Here is a 19649-nt window from a genome sequence, read left to right as displayed (position 1 = left end):
GTTATAAGCAGAAAAACGTATAAGAAAAACACAATGGTTCAAATCATAGCCTCAGTTGAGCTCTATGAATATATCATGGCAAGTGTGATTGACGAATATACTCGTCATGGAGAAGTAGCAGAACTTTGTGCATTGATAAGTACATTCTCAATGCGTGTAAGAAAGTGATCATTTGCTATTTAAATTAATTTTTTTGGAAAATAAACTGAAGTGTCAAATTGTATAGAATATTTTGAGGCTTCGACTGTATAAAATAAGTAGTTTTATAATGATAAGGCAACTTATATGAACTTCCCGGAATGTGGAAATAATAATATGGCATCGTGTCTCAAGGCAAATTGCTGGAATTTCCCGTATCAAAAATTAAATTTAAAAAACAATTTGAACTTAAAAAAAATGTGACAAATTTTAAATTTTTGAAAAAAAATGACTTTGAACAAAAAACTTTTATATGTTGTTTTTTTATTTTGAAATATTTTGGACATTTTAAACTTTTTTTTAAAGTAATCGCTCTACTTTAGCTGCATAGAGACGAACTATCGAAGCGCGTAAGTACCGCGTCGCCGTCTTACGAAACCCATAGAAATGTAAACGATACACAATTAAAATCACTAATGTCTGATGTCTAAATATGTCTAATGATCATTTTTGAACGTCAAATAGCATTTTTTTCACCTTTTTCACTGGATTTCCGAAACCGCTAGACCTGCTTCCCAAAAATTTAATCAGTTCTTCATTTTTTCAATACAAGTAAGATGCTTTTTGAGATATTAAATTCGAACGCTCTGTTCTCTTAAAAACTGATTTACCGTTTTTGGTACCGTATCTTCGAAACGGCTAGACCTGCCTCTGCCAAAAACTTATCAGCACGTCTCCTTATCAATACAAATCGAAGATATATAAACATTTTCATTTTCGATTTTTTTGCGATTACTATAACTTACCCCACGAGAAATTAAAAATAGCTAAAGAACATATTCTACTGTTTTTTAAAATAGTTTTTGCTTCTCATAAAAAACTATTTTTACTTTCTAACATTTACATGTGTAATTTTTTATTGAATCTAATCCGCTTTTTGTTTAATACATATATAATATATGACTAGCATATTTTAGTGAAAAAGTAAAATATAGTTGTAACATACTTTAAAATACCTATAAACTCATATTTTTCATGTCATATCTTACCAGCACAATTCACTCTGTGATTAACGAATATACTCGTCATGAACTCAATTTCGACGACATAAAACTGTTCCATGTGAGCGACACAGTTATTTGGTTAAATCTTATTGATACTTACATAATGGTTTAATCAATGGTTATCATAATTGTAATAAAATTGATAAGTTATGTATTAAATTTTATTTAATACCAATGATTCTCAAAATGTGGGCCGCGAAATCTTGGACGTCTCGAAAATATCAGCAAGGCAATTCACAATCTTCAAAATTTTGCACCAGCAATTGTTTTTATAAATAATAATTATCATAGTATTAATTATTAATAAATACTCGATAAATCGTGAATTTAAAATTTATTTCAAATTTATTTTTCCTTTTCCAATCGGACATTGCATGAGTATGTAACACGTATTTCGTATAGGAGCGACGGCATCCGAGTGGAAAAGATTAATCTAATGTTGTTTTGGCGGTTGTCGAAACTCAATACGAATATTTTAATATTAAATAACTTACATCACATTAGAAGTCAAATAGTAAGTACTTCCTTTGTATTTTTCTTTGAATAAATAAAAACCGGAAGAAAGTCAAAGTAATCAAAGAAATAAAAATAGTTTTCATGAACTCCGCACAAAAAGTTCGATAGTGTAAAGAACCGCGTACCAAAAAAATTGGAAACCTTTGATATATATATATATATATATATATATATATATATCCGTTCCACGGTAATTAAATTTCCAATGAAACGCATTCAAGTTGCGTGCAAATAAAATCCTAATATCCCCTGTAGTTTACGCATGAAAAATATTTCTAACTTAATTTGTTGATGAGTAGACTAATTGCGCTAGGAGTTTCGCGTTTTGATGAAATTATCTTCATTAAAAGATACCCTCATAAAAAATACCCAAGAGTCCGTCTTCTTAATTTTATTTTTCATATTTATGGAATGAGATTGCGATGTTTCTGAAGTTATATTTTGATTACTTTGAGAATTTATGATTATATACATATAAGTGTAAGTGGAACATACAAAGTATCTTAATTATGGGGAAAGATTGCTTTGCTGTTATTTTTATTTTTTGATATGTGAATTAATACTTTATCATTGGTGTTATTTTTAATTTAACATTAAAAAAGCAAATAATAAAATAACGAGATTATTAGAATAAAATGTTTAATTAAATTGTTTGTAAAATACTGGTATTACACAGGACACTGCAAAAAATATTTGATTGTCAATACAGAAGAATAGATTTGAAAACTATGCAATAGGTAAACCAAAATTAAAGAAACTGTATGAAATGATTATAATGTTAAACAATAAAATAAATAAATTATAATGTGGAGAAATAAGATTTGTGATAAAATTTTGCCAGATTTGATAACATGACTGCTTGTAGGATGTGAACTGCAAGTTTAAATAAATATAAACGATTTATTCATATAGCAACAAATAATTAAATAAAGTTCACATCCAAATGTTTCACTTACATTTTATTAAAGATTTTCATAATTTATAAAATATGCAAGCAGAACTTTGTAGTTAAAAAGTGTAAGAAATGACAAATGTACATTAATTTTTTTGATTTATTATAATTTGCAAGGAAGAATAAACATTTACATATGTATTATTTATGTTTTTGTGAAATTAATTTTATAGTTATGATATTAATTTTGGGTAAAGAAAATGTAGAAAGCAATTTTGCTTATTATTATTTTTCTCGCTCTTTGAGGTTTTTGTAGAACAATGTTCATATTTAAAATGTGGCTTTGTAAATCTATAAAAATTAATTAGATAACGCTTATTCACTTGATTATTAGATAACGCAATTTCACTTGAACTGAATAAGTTTAGTCATCCAGCCCCTGAGACTTTCGTCGTACATCGGATAACACGGACGTTCTAGTTTTTATTTCAGTGATTTAATATATAATATTACATACTATATATATATATATATATATATATATATATATATATATATATATATATATATATGTATATGCACATTTATATTACACTGATGATGTTACAAACCGAGTCCCAAAACGCTTGTAAAATTTAAAATATTTAAGAGCTTTTCAAGCGAGTGAGAAAGAAGTAAAATGCCTGTTTGCAATATCTCGAACGGTACGGAACTAAAGGTTTATAAAGACATTTTTTTAATTAAGAAATGACTTTAAAGTACATAAAATAGCCCCATATCCAACTATAAAACTTGTGAATGATTTAGTATCAACTATTTCTTGACTTTTAACGTATGTTGAACTTACTCGTGTGATTTTTATTGCACGTTAAATATATATATATATATATATATATATATATATATATATATATATATATACTTCACACGAAAGACCATGCAATGAAGAAAATGTGCTTGTAGGGAAATGCAATAAACTTCTATTGGAAATAAATGTTGAAGCCTTAGTGGAACATGTGATATATGTGGAAAATTCGAACAGTCAGCATTCCAGTTTATACGGTTATTAAGTATTTTTATTAAAAACAACTGTGTTTAACTCAAACTGCTTGAAAATAATTTATATTTTGTCATGTTTTTTATTTTCCTTATTATTATAACGCAAGAAATGGATAATATCGGTCTGAACTTATACATACTAGCAATTTCATACACAGCGCTTTTATCTGACATAAATGCTTTCATTTGGTTTAAAAAAGCTCACTTTTTACAAAAAAAAAAGATTTTGCAAAGAGTTCTTGTTAACTGCATTTTAAAAAATATGTTTTGTTATATTTAATTCATAAATTTTATAATGGGTTGTGTTACAGAATATTGTTATAAACAAAAGTAAAAGACGTTATAAACTATTTTGGTGTTTACGGCTATTAATTTTCAATCTAATATCATGCTTGTCACAACTTGCCCTTTTCTGGTATGATTTGATTTTCTGACAAATCTATTGTATTTAAGGACAATATCTAAGTATTTCAACGTAGACAAATGTTTGAATTATAATTTAATATACTTTACTTCCAGCTAACTGGTAAATTAGCAAAATTATTACTGCTCAAAAAGTGGCACAAACGTACCCAGTTATGATTTTCTGAAATAAATTAACCCCGGCAATTATGATTTTCTGGAATAAAATAACCCTGATTAAAACCATTTTTCTTGTATTTGTATGGGTTCCGTTTGCATACCAGATTATTTTTATTATTTTAATTTACTATATTTTATATAATCTCTTGTTTAGAAGTATATTAATTTTGATAAAATCTAATTTTTATTTTGTCTTGTTTAGTAAGTCTCTCTGTAAGTATATTGTTTTGGTTTGTTTGTATCTTATCAAGATCATGTCCTAAAGATGGGACGTACTTAGTTCCAAAACGTCAATGATGAATTTTTTTTTTTTAAAAAAACCTTTGGGGGGTTTTAATTATTAACTTATTAACTCTAATTTTTTTATTTTTAATTATTAACTCTACACAATATATTAGGATAAAATCTTATCTTAAATTAAATTTTATTAGGATTCTTTGTTCTAAGCTCTACACAATATATAAGGAAGAAATTTTATTAGGAATTTATCAATTCATTGTGCATTAAAAATTCGTTCACCAATGTTAAATTATGGAGAACCTCGGCCTTGCAACTATAAGTAGTGATAATGGATATCACTAATACCCATTTCAACTTAAAAATGTAGATCAAAATCCACGTAAAAATAACCCTTTTGGGCATTGATGAAGGAATATATAAATTAAGTATGTTAAACAATATCACAGCTATAAACGACCACCATTGGGCTACCAAATACTGAACCAAAAGTCTTCATAGATTAATAAATGGTTTGTAAATGATGATCAAATAAAAAGGAGTTCGCGTAAGGCTCACTCGTGATGTACATATTCATTAGTTAATATATAGTTATTATAAATTATATAGTTATAATAGCATTAAAAATATGTATAATATTTAAGAACAATAATGTAGTTAAAGTCATACTTTAAATATGACATGATCGATTTGTCATTGTAATTAGCATTTAGAAATGAATCTTTATTAGAGAAATGAAGTAATTGCTTATTAATAAATTCTTTAATTAGTTCACACAATGGATTATGTTAAACAACGCCTAAACAAATATTGTTTTGGCAACATAACTCATCATGTAATTGTTTGAACAACTTCATGTAATTCAAATTAACATACTTTTATTGACTGATGGTATTTTTTTTACTTTTTCGCTGGCGATATAATCTCATTCTTTGAACAGCTGTAATATCTGTTTTACCTAAAAAATATTTTCTATCTCAATAACTTTAAAGATTTATAGAAACTACGAATAATATAAAAATTATTTCAATAAACTTATGTTTCATACACAACGCAAATGCTATATTTGATTTATTATTTTCATTATAATTGTTTACGGGGGACAGGGTAAAATACTCTTCTGATTCAGACATTTTTCATTAAATCAAGTATTGTACTACGATGTAATTTTAAAATGTTTATTTATCTATGCCGATTTCTTTGTTGATATCGGTACGCATACAACGTCAATGCCGGTGCTCATACAACGACAGATCTCTATTCACATACGCGACAACTAATCACAACCGACACGTTTAGAAATGATATCATCGAGAGCAAATGACGTATTATTGGCATTCGACTCTTATCTGCCGTAACGCACTTCCGTTGCATTTGTACGAATTTGCACCATAGTCCAACCTAAAGAAGTTTTACTTCAACGACATTGGGCATGTTATTAAAATTTGTAAACAAACATAAGTTATTAATAAAGTTTCCACAAAATTCTAAGTGGCAAAAAAAGGACAGTTTCTAGTCGGATAATATCGACTTGACATGTACATCGTTCTCTATTTCGTTTTCGTTTATTCATGAGATTTATACATTACAAACGGTTCAGAAAGGTAACTCTTAAACCCTTGAGTACAATACAGGGTTTTCGAAGCCTACTCAAGCGTGTTTATTATCGGAATATCTAGAGTATTAAATATTAAATGACTTCTTTTTCGACTACTATGAATCCGTAGAAATTGGGTGTAGGTTCTTGATAATAATTTATTGAAGATGGGCTATATGATTCAGAGTTCCATACCCGGAGGACTTGGATATGTAAGAGAACTATTAATATATATATATATATATATATATATATATATATATATATATAATAACGATTGGTATAACAAAAATCACTAATGTAATGAAAGCATGCTGAAAAGTTCAAAATACTTATCCAAATATGTAGCCAGCATAAAAAAATAGTTTGCAAATCAGCATTAAAATACTGAGGCCGAGAAGCATCTGCAAAGATAACATTAAGTATTTAAACTTATCATTATGTCGATTTATAATACATACATATTAAAAATATAAAATTGATATATACCCAAAAATTTATCATAATATTTATTAAATGTATTTTATTATTATAATTTGTTTGCAGATCATTTGTTTTTGTCGAAATAGTGACAAGTCTCAATTGCATCATTTAACCATTCAATTGAATAAAAGTAATATTAAAATCTTAGCTATGCACAAGATTATATATGAGACAAAAACATTAGAAATGAAACACATTAGAATATGAAATATAGCAAAGTTACATTAACCCCTCATAGACCGAATTTTTGTTTCGCATCGAAAAAATAGGATAATAAAACAATATGATAATAAAAAAACCGAAGTTACATTAACCCCCCTTTAACCCCTCCCTGAACCGAATTTTTGTTACCATCAAAAAACAAAAAGGAATAAAAAATCGGCGATTACAAGTCTATTGATAATTATATACTTAGTTACAAAAATAAATTTTTATTTCTTTAATTTTACAATATATTTATAATATGCAAAATAAAATCCCGACTCGCAAGTGTATTGGTCAATTTGATATATAATAATGATATCAGTTTATCAATCCCGCCTCTTATACAGGTAACAACTGATTATATAACAAGTACGTTCTGCATGCGGTCATATGCAAGTCGTATGCAGTCGTATGCAAGTCGTATGCAGTCGTATGCGTACGGGATGATCTATTCGATCTATTCGATCTATTCGATCTATTCGAACATTTGTTTTGAGTATCAGTGGCTTGTGACTTTCCTAGTAAACACCGTGTGATGTGAGCGTCGGCAGCAATCTGAAATCCACAAGCGTGCCTTCAGCGTTGTGACACCCATATATAATCAATGTGGATTTCAAATTGCTACCGCCGCTTGGTATTTGCTGGGTTTGATATCATGTGACTTTCAAGTCACAGCGGCCTATAATGCTCGCAATTCTGAAAGGTCATAAATTTTAATATTAGTTGTTCTGACAACTTTTTAGAATTAAGATTTATAATTCATCTTACAAAAAAAAACAATTATTTAGTAAAACGTCAAAAATTTGAAATGTGACTCAAAAGTGATATGGGCCCTTTGAGAGTTAATGTAAAAGTTTGCCAGTAGTGTTTTTCCTGATATATTCTAAAAAAATATTTTAAATTGTTTTATAAAATTATGACAACTTAACTGAATTATCTAATAAAAATACATTGGATCATTTGAAGATTTTCCTGATATATTCGGCGATTAGCGTGTTAAAGAAACGAATATAAAACCAATTGCATTTATACAAAATTGATGTCAAATATTTGATTTGTAAGTCAAAACATGTATTGGTACATACTGTATAGCAGGTAGAAAATATCATATATACCTACATTATTATGGTACAGTGTTTAGATTATGCAATAATTGCTGATACAAAAAGCCAATATATCTTACTTTCGTTTGATACAATTTTATAAGACGCATATTTATTTAAATGACATACTAGTATATTAGTAATAATGCGTATAAACCATAAAACTTATATTATGTGTCTAAGGGATATGGTATGGATCCAAAACCTTTCGAAGGGCAAAGTGAAATAAAATAAATTCTGACTATTTAACGTGAATACAAAAAATATATTATTTATCATCAATAATAATTATAATTTGTAATAAAAAAATAGAAAAAAAAAACAGAAAATCTTATACAATTATCACTTGCAGATCTTAACAAGAATTATGGGAAGTTAAGGACATACCAGTGAAAAGCGACTAAATCCATAGTAGAATGCACCACACTAACACACCGAATTAAAAAATATAAATTTCATAAAATCACTACATCTTATATTTAAACACTTATATCTAATATTTAAAAAAAACTTTACAAACAAACCCGATTAAGAAAGATTACTCTTAGTCGCCACGAGGCATTTTGCCCCATTACTAGACTGTACTTTGGTACCCGTCGATACCAAAGGTTTTAGCAAAAAGAACGTCTCGGTTCAACAGTCGATTAACTAATGTAATCATAGACCTTCAAATTTTTAAAATATTAGATTGGATATCACCAACAAAATTACGTTATTTGCATGATTCCGGCGAGGAAAACGATACCTTGTATAAATAGCTATCACTGCATGTTATGCAATAAATGCACAATAGATATCACTACATTGTATACAAAATGTTTGTTGATGATATCTTGTCTTATATTTTAGAATTTCAAAAATTTATGCTTGCATTTGTTAATCGACTGTAGTACCAAGCAGTTCCTCTTCCCAACACCTTTAGTAAAGATGGTTTTTTGCATGGTGTCGTGGCGACTAAAAATAATCTTCATTCATCGGAAATATTAGACCATTGTTGTAAACCTTTTAAATTTTATTTACTGCAATTTTAATATATATGTTTTGACCCGCATTCTATTCTTATAAAATTCTCATTTTCAGTTTAAATTTGTTATAGAAACATTGAATTTAAGCGAAGTGTCTTCCAGTGTAATATAGTAGTCTTTCATTAGTAATTTATAATATTTTTTGTGGTATGTTTGTGTCTTTAGAAAAACTGTATGGTGCATTATATTTTCGATTCATCTGATTTTTCACTGGTATGTCACTAACTTTCTTTAACTCTTACAATCTGTATTTGGTATCTGTAGGGGAGCTGGGGGCAATCTGCAAGAGGTGTATTAGTAATAGAAGCTTTTCAATAGGATCATAAAAGATATTAAAATGTTTTTATTTCTTCATTGGACATGTAAACCGTTCTCCATAATAATGTGTAACAATGTTTGTGGTTGCTAAATTGTTTAAATAGTTATTTTGATTAATGTAAAAAAATCACACCTGGTTGGTGGATGCCGAAAACCGTGAGGCTAATTGTAACATACAAGAATTATATACAGATTGAAGTGAAAAACATTAGATATAATATATAATTTGTAAAATGTGGGCACATGTAAATTGTGTTACTGGAGGCGCTTTATTCATTTATATTATGATAACAATTGTAGTTTACGTTGATTTATGATGAAACTTAAAACTATACATTTCCTCATATTAATTATAGATGCGCTGATTTACAAAAATAATTATTTATAAAACAAGTCAAAGAATATAATACCAGAAACATTATTGTCGCTTTTTTGTTGTTACTTCCTGCCCCGGTAGATGTCACAATTAGCCCCAAACACATAAGTTGTAACATCGCACTTTTTCTTAAAAATGATTTATTGTGATATAATGAATAGTAACTGCAAAATTACTTTTATTTCATTTTATAGAGAAATGATTAAAGCATCTGTTCATCTTTATGTTGTAGAAATATAATCAGTGGTACTCAAGGTATATTAATTAAAAATAAAAACTGTTACAACCAGCCCCTAACCCCCATAACTTTGAAACTGTCAATTATTTGCATTTTAATTACAATGGTCTTTATTACTTTTCAAGATTTTTATTTCATTTAATTTACATGAATACCTATCCTCAAAAGAAGATAACAAAACAATTATTTGAACGTTAAAACATTAAATATAACTATTACTACAAATCTGGTTAAAACATTAAACATAACTATTACTACAAATATGGTTAATTTTCATGCGGCAATATATTTAAAACATAGCATAGTAATAAAATATATGAGATACATTTATATTGAAATATTTTGTAGGAATTAAAACTTTTACAAGATTTAAACTAAAATACATTTATATAACTTGATAATAAATAGTTAGAATACCACAACCATTTTTTTGTTACAGAACCAATCGAATTTATAGTAATTTTACTGTTTGCTGAAAATTTTAATAATAATAATTTGTTTATTTGCAGTAGTTATTTGTAGCTTTCAATTTTTTTATTACCAACTGCGACAATACGTTTTTTAGATAGTATAGCTACAAATTCAAGTTTTTAAAGTGAGAACATGTATTTCCTATCCATCATCCTATTTTGTAATATGATTTAGAGAGAAGCATGGAAAATTTTAAAGTTTTCAGAATCTTTTCAAATGTTATCGCCTCTCCGAGTAGGATATATGGGAAAGACCGCAATCTCAGACTTGAATTTGCATTGTTCACCATCGGCACTAGTAAATAGAGTTACAGTATTTGTCTTATAACGTTCCTGCATAAATCTACATATTTCAAAGGATTGTAAATGTACATTGAGGAAACAATGGAAACGTGTGAAATAATAACCACTAATGGTAATCAGCAAAATTGCTGGAACTTCCCGTACTGAAAATTATTTTTTTTAAAAGATTCAATTTTCTTCAAAAATCGATCTTTGAAATTTTTTAAATTTTTGAAAAAAAATGACCTTTTTGAAAAATTTGATTTTTTGTATGTTATATATATTTTGAAACTTTTTGAAACGGATAAACATTGGTACGGTACTCATAAAAAAGTAAGCATTTGTTCTTATTATTTAAAAAAATCTATAAAATATGTGATAGTCGTCCGCCAAATGGCACTTTTTTGCCAAAAACTAATCAGCACGTCTCCTTATCAGTACAAATCGAATTATTATTAGATAATTGTTTTTTGAACTATTCAAATCGATTGACCCATGTTCCCGAAATCGTCGACGAAATTTGTATCCGCACGCACATACACACACACATACGAACTTTTACGTATATACGTATATACGCATTTTTTCTAAGTATGCCAAAAAGTTCAGAAGTCCTTAAAATGTAAAGATGTGGAAAAAAATTTATTTTCGATTTTTTTGCGATTACTGTAACTTACCTTACGGGAAGTTAATAATAACCCAGATATTATATCAATAAATGCATCGATTCAAAATTGTAAACCTAAAAACTTGAAGCAAAACCTTTATTTTTAATGAAGTTAAAGGATAGCTTTTGCTTTTTCACAAATACATTTTATTGTACCCCAACCTAGTAAGGTAATGGGAGTACCGGATTCAAATCTGCGGTTTGGACAACTAGAAATCAAGCAAAAATGCTAACAATTTTTACTTGAAAATATAGATCAAAATATGTCTCTAAGTGAAAATTGATTTTACCAGCAATACTGCAGTAAAGTATCTCATCGCTATTATGGAAAGGATAACCACTGTGTTAATTCTAATATAAAATATATTAAATAGATAGATCAACTATTTAGAATTGTCTTTAAAAAAATAAATACAATAAAAACCAAAAAATATATGCATAGCATTTTCAAAAACTGCATTTGTATCAAATAATAATTTTTTATTACCCTGATGAGATATAATGATTTAGTAATGTTAATCATGTCTAAATGTTAAGCCGAAAAATGACAGAATTGATTCACATTTTCACGTTAGTAAGACTTATTATGCAATTTAAACCTACAACTTCATGAATTTCTCTAACTTATTAGTATTCCTTCAACAATTTTTTCTTATAATCTCTCAATGCAAGCTCCAAAAGAAAATACATACTTTAGTATGAAAATGCTTTTTCAAGACAAAAACGCTGCGAAGTTTATTTATGTGCGAACTATATTATTTGTCCAGAATTATATATATATATATATATATATATATATATATATATATATATACTAGCATACCCGACGAACTCCGTTTGCCACCAGATGGTTTCGTGAGAAAGATGAAGAAATTTTTTGTTTGTTTTATATTTGAAAAAGAAAAATTTGATTTTATCATACAAAAGTAATGAATTTATTTCGATTACAAAAATGAAGTGTTTTTTAGTTGAACTTCTCTAAGTAAATGAAAGTGAATTCGCAAATTATCCGTTCCATTGAAGTGCTCTTTAGTAAACCACATTTTTTGTTTTTTGGTCTGACGTTAACACAAACAAAGCGGATGGTTTTCCAACTCGTGAGCAGGCAACGTATAACTGCCCATGTGAAAAACAATGATTTTCTAAATAATCTATTTGAAATTTATCCCAAAAACACTAAGCGATTGGCCTTGCGACATGTTATTGCAAACGCAAGGCAAACTGGATATTGCAATCGTTTGAAGTCAAACGGAAGACCAGTCAGAATCATTGGTATGTCACCAAATCGCCAGCAATTTTTGATTGAATGGTGAAATTCAGGGCGTGTACATCATTATTCTTTGCGGCAAGAATTGCTCGTTGACTTAACCAAGCATAATTCTGATAATTCTCACTAATGTCATTACTCGAATTTTTAATTACGGTGCGTGAAGTTCCAGCAGCTTGCATTAAGGCTCGATGCCATGCACAACTAATTTTCTTAGCTATAAACCTTGCGGAGCCCGAGACCTTTCCAACGAATGCAAAATTGTCGAAATCGGTTCGTGCGTTCTGGAGTTATTTCGTCAGGAAGGAAAACCCGACTTATTTTTATATATATAGAAGATATATATATATATATATATATATATATATATATCTTATGTGCGATCTATTTATATAATTTCTCTCCAAATATCCATATGCTTTCCAGAAACGTGCGTTAAAATATTAATGTGATATTACAAAAGAGTTCATTCATTTGGTTCACGTCAATACTACATCGGATTGTTCTTAATGATAATTTCATAAATGTTAATGTTCGAATCATTGTTCGACCTTTTGTAATTCGACAGGTACGGGCTGTCAAGGAAATGTACCGTGTTTCTCGAAAATTATATTGTTCCTCAAAATCATAACCTCATAGCAACACTGGAATAAATTATTATATGATATAGGAAATATTATATAGGATGCAATCATTGCTAAAGATTTGGTCGATAGTAATTGCAAAACATACACTAATTTTTAATTGATCAAATAAATTTATTACATTACTCATTAACCACAATGGCTCACAGAACTGTCGAGATTGTTCAAAATATTTTTAAACTAGTGGGATGCATCGTGCTTTAAGGCAAATTGCTGGAACTTCCCGTATTGTAGTTAAAAATCTTGGTATGGAACCCAAAAAAAATTACACAAGATGTGTACACATTATGAAAATCTCTATAAAATATCTGATGATTTGATGTGCATATATCTAATGATAATTTTTGACCGCCAAAAGGCATTTTTTTAATTTATTTTTATTGAGAGTCCATAACCGCTATACCTTCCCAAAAATTTAATCAGTTTTTTATCTTTTCAATAAAAGTAAAATGTTTTCTGAATTATTAAAATTGGACGCTCCATTTTCTTTAAAACTGAATTACCGTTTTTGGCACTTTTTGCCCCGTATTTTCGGAACGGCTGGACCTGCCCCTATTTTTGGATTATTCAAATCGGTTGGTCCGTGCTCCCGAAATTGTCGATAAAAATTACACACATACACACACACACATATATCCATTTTTTTTCAGGTATGCCAAAATGTTCAGAAACCTTTGAAACGTAAAGATATATAAAAAATTTCATTTTCGATTTTTTGCGATTACTATAACTTGCCCTACGGGAAGTTAACTAGTGGTGTACGGTATTGTGTCTTGAGGCAAATTGCTGGAACTTTTCAAATATATTATTATAAATACTGTAACTTTCATTATTCGTATTTTATAGACGAAATATAAGAGCTTATAAATTGTACGATCATGTTTATCGAAGTTTACATGAGAAGTAAATAAACAAAATTTAATAAAGCCGAATTAGAATGAAGGATCCTATCTCATATTTCTAAGAATTATATAAACTGCTAAAAAAATAAAATTTTAGCTGGATTTGATTTTATTATACAAATTATTTTCGATATTAAATAAAAATATTTTTTGCAAATTAAAAAAAAATTGAAAAAAATTTTTTTTGCTTAACAAAATACAATCGTTTTGTCAATACAAGCGAAAGGTCCTTCAAATAATTCAAATCGTATTCTTTTGAAAAAACTGCAATTTTTTACAGATTTAGCTCCGTTTCCCTGAAACGGCTGGACCTGCCTGTGCCAAAATCTAATCACCACTTATCCCCATCAATACGAATTGATACGAAATTGAAAGCTTCGGACTATCAAGAACTTGCTTTCTCTTTTCTCCACTTTTTGCTTCGTATCTTCAAAACGGCTGGGCCAACTTTTGCTAAAAACTAATCAGAATAAGAATCAAATAATTCAAATCGGTTGATCTGTGCTCCCGAAAACGCCGACGAAAAATTGTATCTATACATACATATACACTATATACACATTCACTTTTCTATGGTATGTCAAAATCTTCAGAAACTTCTGGAACGTGAAAATATACAAAAAAATCATTTTCGATTTTTGGCCGATTACTATAACTTACCCTACGGGAAGTTAAAAACATGTTTATTTAAATATATAAACGTAATAAAGCAATTTAATTAATTATACTGACATATCTCAATTTGAATCTAAATGATAATATTAAGAGAGTTTGTCCGTGGACAACGTTACAGCATTTTTTTCTGTCAATCAAATAAAAATGTTACTTATATACCTGTACTTCGAGTAGAACATGATTACCTTTTTCAATTAGACGTTTTGACAAAGCATCAGAAATAACGAGTCCTGTTCAATGGCTTTCTAAGAAGTGTATCAGGAAACCCTTTTATTCATGATCGATGGTCTCATGCTCTCGGCGCGTCCATCTACGTCACGTAGCATAACCGAAAAGTTTGTTTGCTTTTATACTTCTGAGACACGTCCTGCTTGTGATGTGGGACTTTATCAATAAATATGACTTTCAGGACCACAGAGACGGCAATAAAAAATCTATATTTTATTAGTTTGCTCAAAACATTGAAGCCGATAGTCGATACAGGTTGGCATAAAGCCGCTATTCAAGAGGGTAATAAAACTTCGCGGTAAAGTATTTTAAAATTTGTTGATTGTATAATAATTTTTATAATATAATGTAAGGTGGGAATAGCTCAGAAAAATAATTAGTCCATATATAATTATAATTTAGCAAATTTATGGTAAATCCATGTTATATTATTGAAAATTTATAAAGCAATACTTTCGTGAAATAGACCGATGTTATGGCAAGGCTACGTTACGCTGCGTTTTTTTTATACAATAAGGCTTCATGCGTCCTAGATATAAAACCTAACCAACAGAACGCAAGAAAATAATTTTATAAGTGCATATTTTTGATGTGGCATAATAACATACAAGTGAAGTTACATTTTATGTATAAATTGCCTGATCGCACAGCAAATACATGGAGTTTTGAAAGTTTTTAGTGCCATTTTATGTGAAAAACGCTGGGTGACATAGTCTTGTAATAACATTGGTCCATTTTACGGCAGAATTGTGTTAGCAAAATATATATTATAGGGCATATATTATTATATTTTAGTATATTATAATATTAGTTAATATTATAATAGTCAGTGCGCCACGCGTTTGACTTTATCAGCATGGGATGATTTGTATAAAAACAGTAGAATGTGCTTTGTTTTAATTGTAGTTAAAATGTATGATTATGTTCGGTGATTTTTGTTGAGTTATATTGTGTTTATGATTAGCCAATAGTGGGCTAATAATTGTCCGTTAATTAAATATTTCTAAACGTCCAAATATTTTGCTACCATAGTAATTTCGATTTAAAAGATACTCAGACCAAATCCCGGTGATACAATTTTTTTTATTACAGAGATCAGAACTACGTGTCCTATAAACTGTGGTTGCTATCTTACATTATAACCCAATATTTAACCGTTCTTTTTTCAACTACTGTCAACTACTCTTTTTTATATGTAGATATTATACAGGGTACCCAGACCTCAACGTTAAGCTGAACCGGAGTGGTAGTGTTGATATGGTAAAACTGTGACCAGTTTTAGGCTATTGTGGTTCATTTTTATTAATTTGGTTCATTTAAACTTTGGATCCGTCACCATAAATAGTATTTATAGAACTACAATAAAAATAATGAAATCAATGCTCTATTTTTTTTGGTTATTAAGTATATCTGGTAAACTATAAATTTAAAATTTTCAAAATTGGACGACTTTGAAAATACACCCTTTATAATCTGTACTAGAGTGTGCTGGCAAGTTGCATCAAAAGTTTGCGCATTTAATCAGAATTGTAAAATATAAAAATACTTGATCATTTTGTAATAAAAACAATCGATTAAATAATAAAAACCTAAAAATAGCATGAGATTTTCTGGTACTGGTGACTCACAGTCAGTTTAAATGTGTGTACCCTTTAGCCGTTATAGTGTTATTTGTAGTATTTTATTTTTTTACTCGATTTTTAATTATTTTTTGTGATAGTTATTCTAAACACCATCACATCTTATCGGCTTGGCATTGTGTTCTGAAACACCCTGTATATCAGATATGTGTTGACCTGCATGTGTTGCAGCAATGCCCGAAATACGATTTATAACTTAAGACTGTATGTGAGTTCAATAACCTTGAGTAAAAATTTGACTTGCTACTGCTTGTTATCGTGCTGACCAAGGATGGGTTCGAACCAAGGACCAGTTTGTACTAGCGATCATTCTTAACCATTAAACCACGGCGGGCTCTAAAATCCTGGCACTAAATTGATTGAAAAAATTGTATAATTTAAAAATTACTTTTTAATACTGAATATATGTTAAATCCAAAATATATGTTTAAATACAAAAATCAATATGATAAATTTTAGATGCACTACCATGATCGAGTTGCTCAACTCACTCGTCAGAAATGTTCATTATTAAAATTAAAATATGGAATAGAAAAGTAAAATATGAAAATGTAAACAAATAATATAACTTTTGTCCTGCATATTTATATTTTACTTTTCTAACTTTCAATTTAAATTTAATTTTTACTAAAAGTTATTTACATATAAAAAACATGAAAAATGTAAAACACGTATAATATATGTAAAACACAGTTTTTTTTACTATAATGATAGTACATGGGTTTCGATTTAAATTGAATTTATTAACTTGAGAAAACCAGCTGCCTGAAAGTTAAATTTCTCTCTTGTCAGTTTGAAAGAATAAGCGCACTATCAAAGAGAGATTAAACTATGAAATTAATTGAGATGAGATGAATCTTAAAGTTATTACAAATTGTGAAACTTAAGTACAACTTCGATAAAATGAAAAAAGAGTTGCAAATTATAGATGATGATGTTTTTGAAGTAAGAACTGTTGAATGAAATACTATAAAATAAAATTTACTTGGTTATTGATAACGTTAATTTTTTTTGCAGATTTATGCAGAAATTATAGTTTTTACCAGGTGCTCTTTAATGCATGTATATATGTTTACTCAAACAAGTAAAAACTATATAAAACATAAGTTTTATGCAACTGAAATTGCATTGGAAAGTAATTATCCCTTTGATGATATCATAATAAATATAATTCGAATAGTGATCTAAATACATATTTTAATAATACCACTAATTTCACTTCATATTTTATTTAAATATCATTGATCTATAATATCATATGAATATTTGATATGACGACTGCTTGATATAAAACTGGACAGGGTAGTTATCGAAATCGAGTAACAAAATAGGCAATGCTACTGAAACTTTTTAAAACCATGTATCTGAGTAATTTTCAATTCAAATTACACCCTTGTGAGTGTTGTCATAAATAAATAATATCCAAAGTGTTCACTGACTTTCCTAACTAAATACTCGTATGTACTTATATCCTTTAGCGTAATAACGGATGTTTAGCAAATATGCTATGCTCAAATTTTGTTTTAGTACAGTTTGAAATTAGTTCTGGCACAAACTCATTTATAGTTATATTACATGTATGAAACGATTTGCCTTTTCATTTTCTATCAAAATTTATAGCGCATTTTGTTTTATGATGGCGTTTTGATATAAACAGATTTTAAATCTATAGCAAAATTAGTGGAATATTACTGAAAATAAAGCTATTAATTGATACACAATAACTTAAATTGCAAAGACATCTGAAATTTCCGTTAAGATAAGGGGTCGTCCATCAATCACGTGAGGCTTTTAAGTGGACGGGGGTGTGATAAAAAATCTCAAAAAATTACGTGGGGGAGAGAGGGGTCTAGTAGATATCACGTGTATTTATTTTTTACCTAAATTTTCAAAGAAAATCGTCATTTTTGTAAATTCGAAAAAATATAATCAACTAAAAATACACGTGATGCTTGGTGGGGAAGGTGGGTAATTTTGAATATCACGACACGAATGGACGCCTTCTAATTTAGTGTTCCATTTTTGCTAAAACACACATTTTTAATTTCAAGACAATGTCAGAAACTTGCTAAATACTTACCGTAGCATATATAAGAACTGGAAACATATAAACAAATTTTTAAACTAAAAATATTCGATTTATTTGCAGTAAATATATTTTGATGTATATAAATGCAATATATTTTTTAATTTGTTTATCGCCAAAAATATGTGTCGCTGCATGTTGAAATTATGTAAATTTTGCCGTAACATAGCGTTGTTATGGCAATGCTATCTTATCCGTTTTTCTTGGTACTAAAAACTGTGAAAATAAATTGAAATGAATGAAATTCTATTTGCTATACGATCATGCGTTTCACACATATGTTATAAATGCGCATCACAGAGATGCAGTTATCATAACATTCTTTCTAGGTTTGTTAATAGGTAAAATACGCCTGATCGTAAAGCAAATAGATTGCATTTGCACAGTACCAAGAAAAAAGGATAAGATTGCGTTGCCATAACAACGCTATGCTACCGCAGAATTGGTTTCATAGTAACATATGAATATAAATAGAAAATAGATAAATATTTCGTTAAAATTCTATTTCTTAGAAATAAATATTTTAAACAAAATCCTATCTAATTTTCTAAATATATTATCCCCCGACATTTGAAGTCATTCTGAATTCTCGGACACCAAAAATACGGCTTCAACGATTCGAAAAATATAAAATCCATAAGGAAAAACTCGATACGGACTAACTTTAATTAGATTTGCACGAAGATACGCCGAGACGCTTTTTTATAATTCACAAACAAGTGCAAAATTATAAGACCATGTTCTCGGCAAAAATCTTAACCCGATTTTCAAAATTCACAAACTGTATGAAAAAAATATCAGTTAACAAATTGTGATAAATAGATTTTGTTAAATATCTGCCAGGTTATTTTTTCAGAATATTTATTTGAGTTTATTTTGATTATTGATTGGAATGTATTTTTAGAACACAAAGTTGAATAAAATGTGTATTTTTTATTAATCTTCATTAATCACAA

General features: G+C 28.5%; 1 protein-coding gene across 1 annotated transcript in view; it reads right to left on the bottom strand.

Moving 5' to 3' along the window:
- LOC113376058 overlaps positions 1 to 8306 on the bottom strand; it is a 195817-nt gene extending 187511 nt beyond the window's left edge. Inside the window, exon 1 of the mRNA XM_026615987.1 lies at positions 8263 to 8306. The gene's annotated coding sequence lies outside the window, so the exon portion shown is untranslated. The remainder of the gene's footprint in view (positions 1 to 8262) is intronic.
- Positions 8307 to 19649: the final 11343 nt, after the last annotated feature.

This window comes from Ctenocephalides felis, unplaced genomic scaffold (genome assembly GCF_003426905.1).
Source record: "Ctenocephalides felis isolate EL2017-DRISC unplaced genomic scaffold, ASM342690v1 CF-g0.4_SCAFFOLD_01886, whole genome shotgun sequence".
Taxonomy (NCBI): Eukaryota; Metazoa; Arthropoda; class Insecta; order Siphonaptera; family Pulicidae; genus Ctenocephalides; species Ctenocephalides felis.
This window is presented reverse-complemented; position numbering and strand designations above follow the sequence as displayed.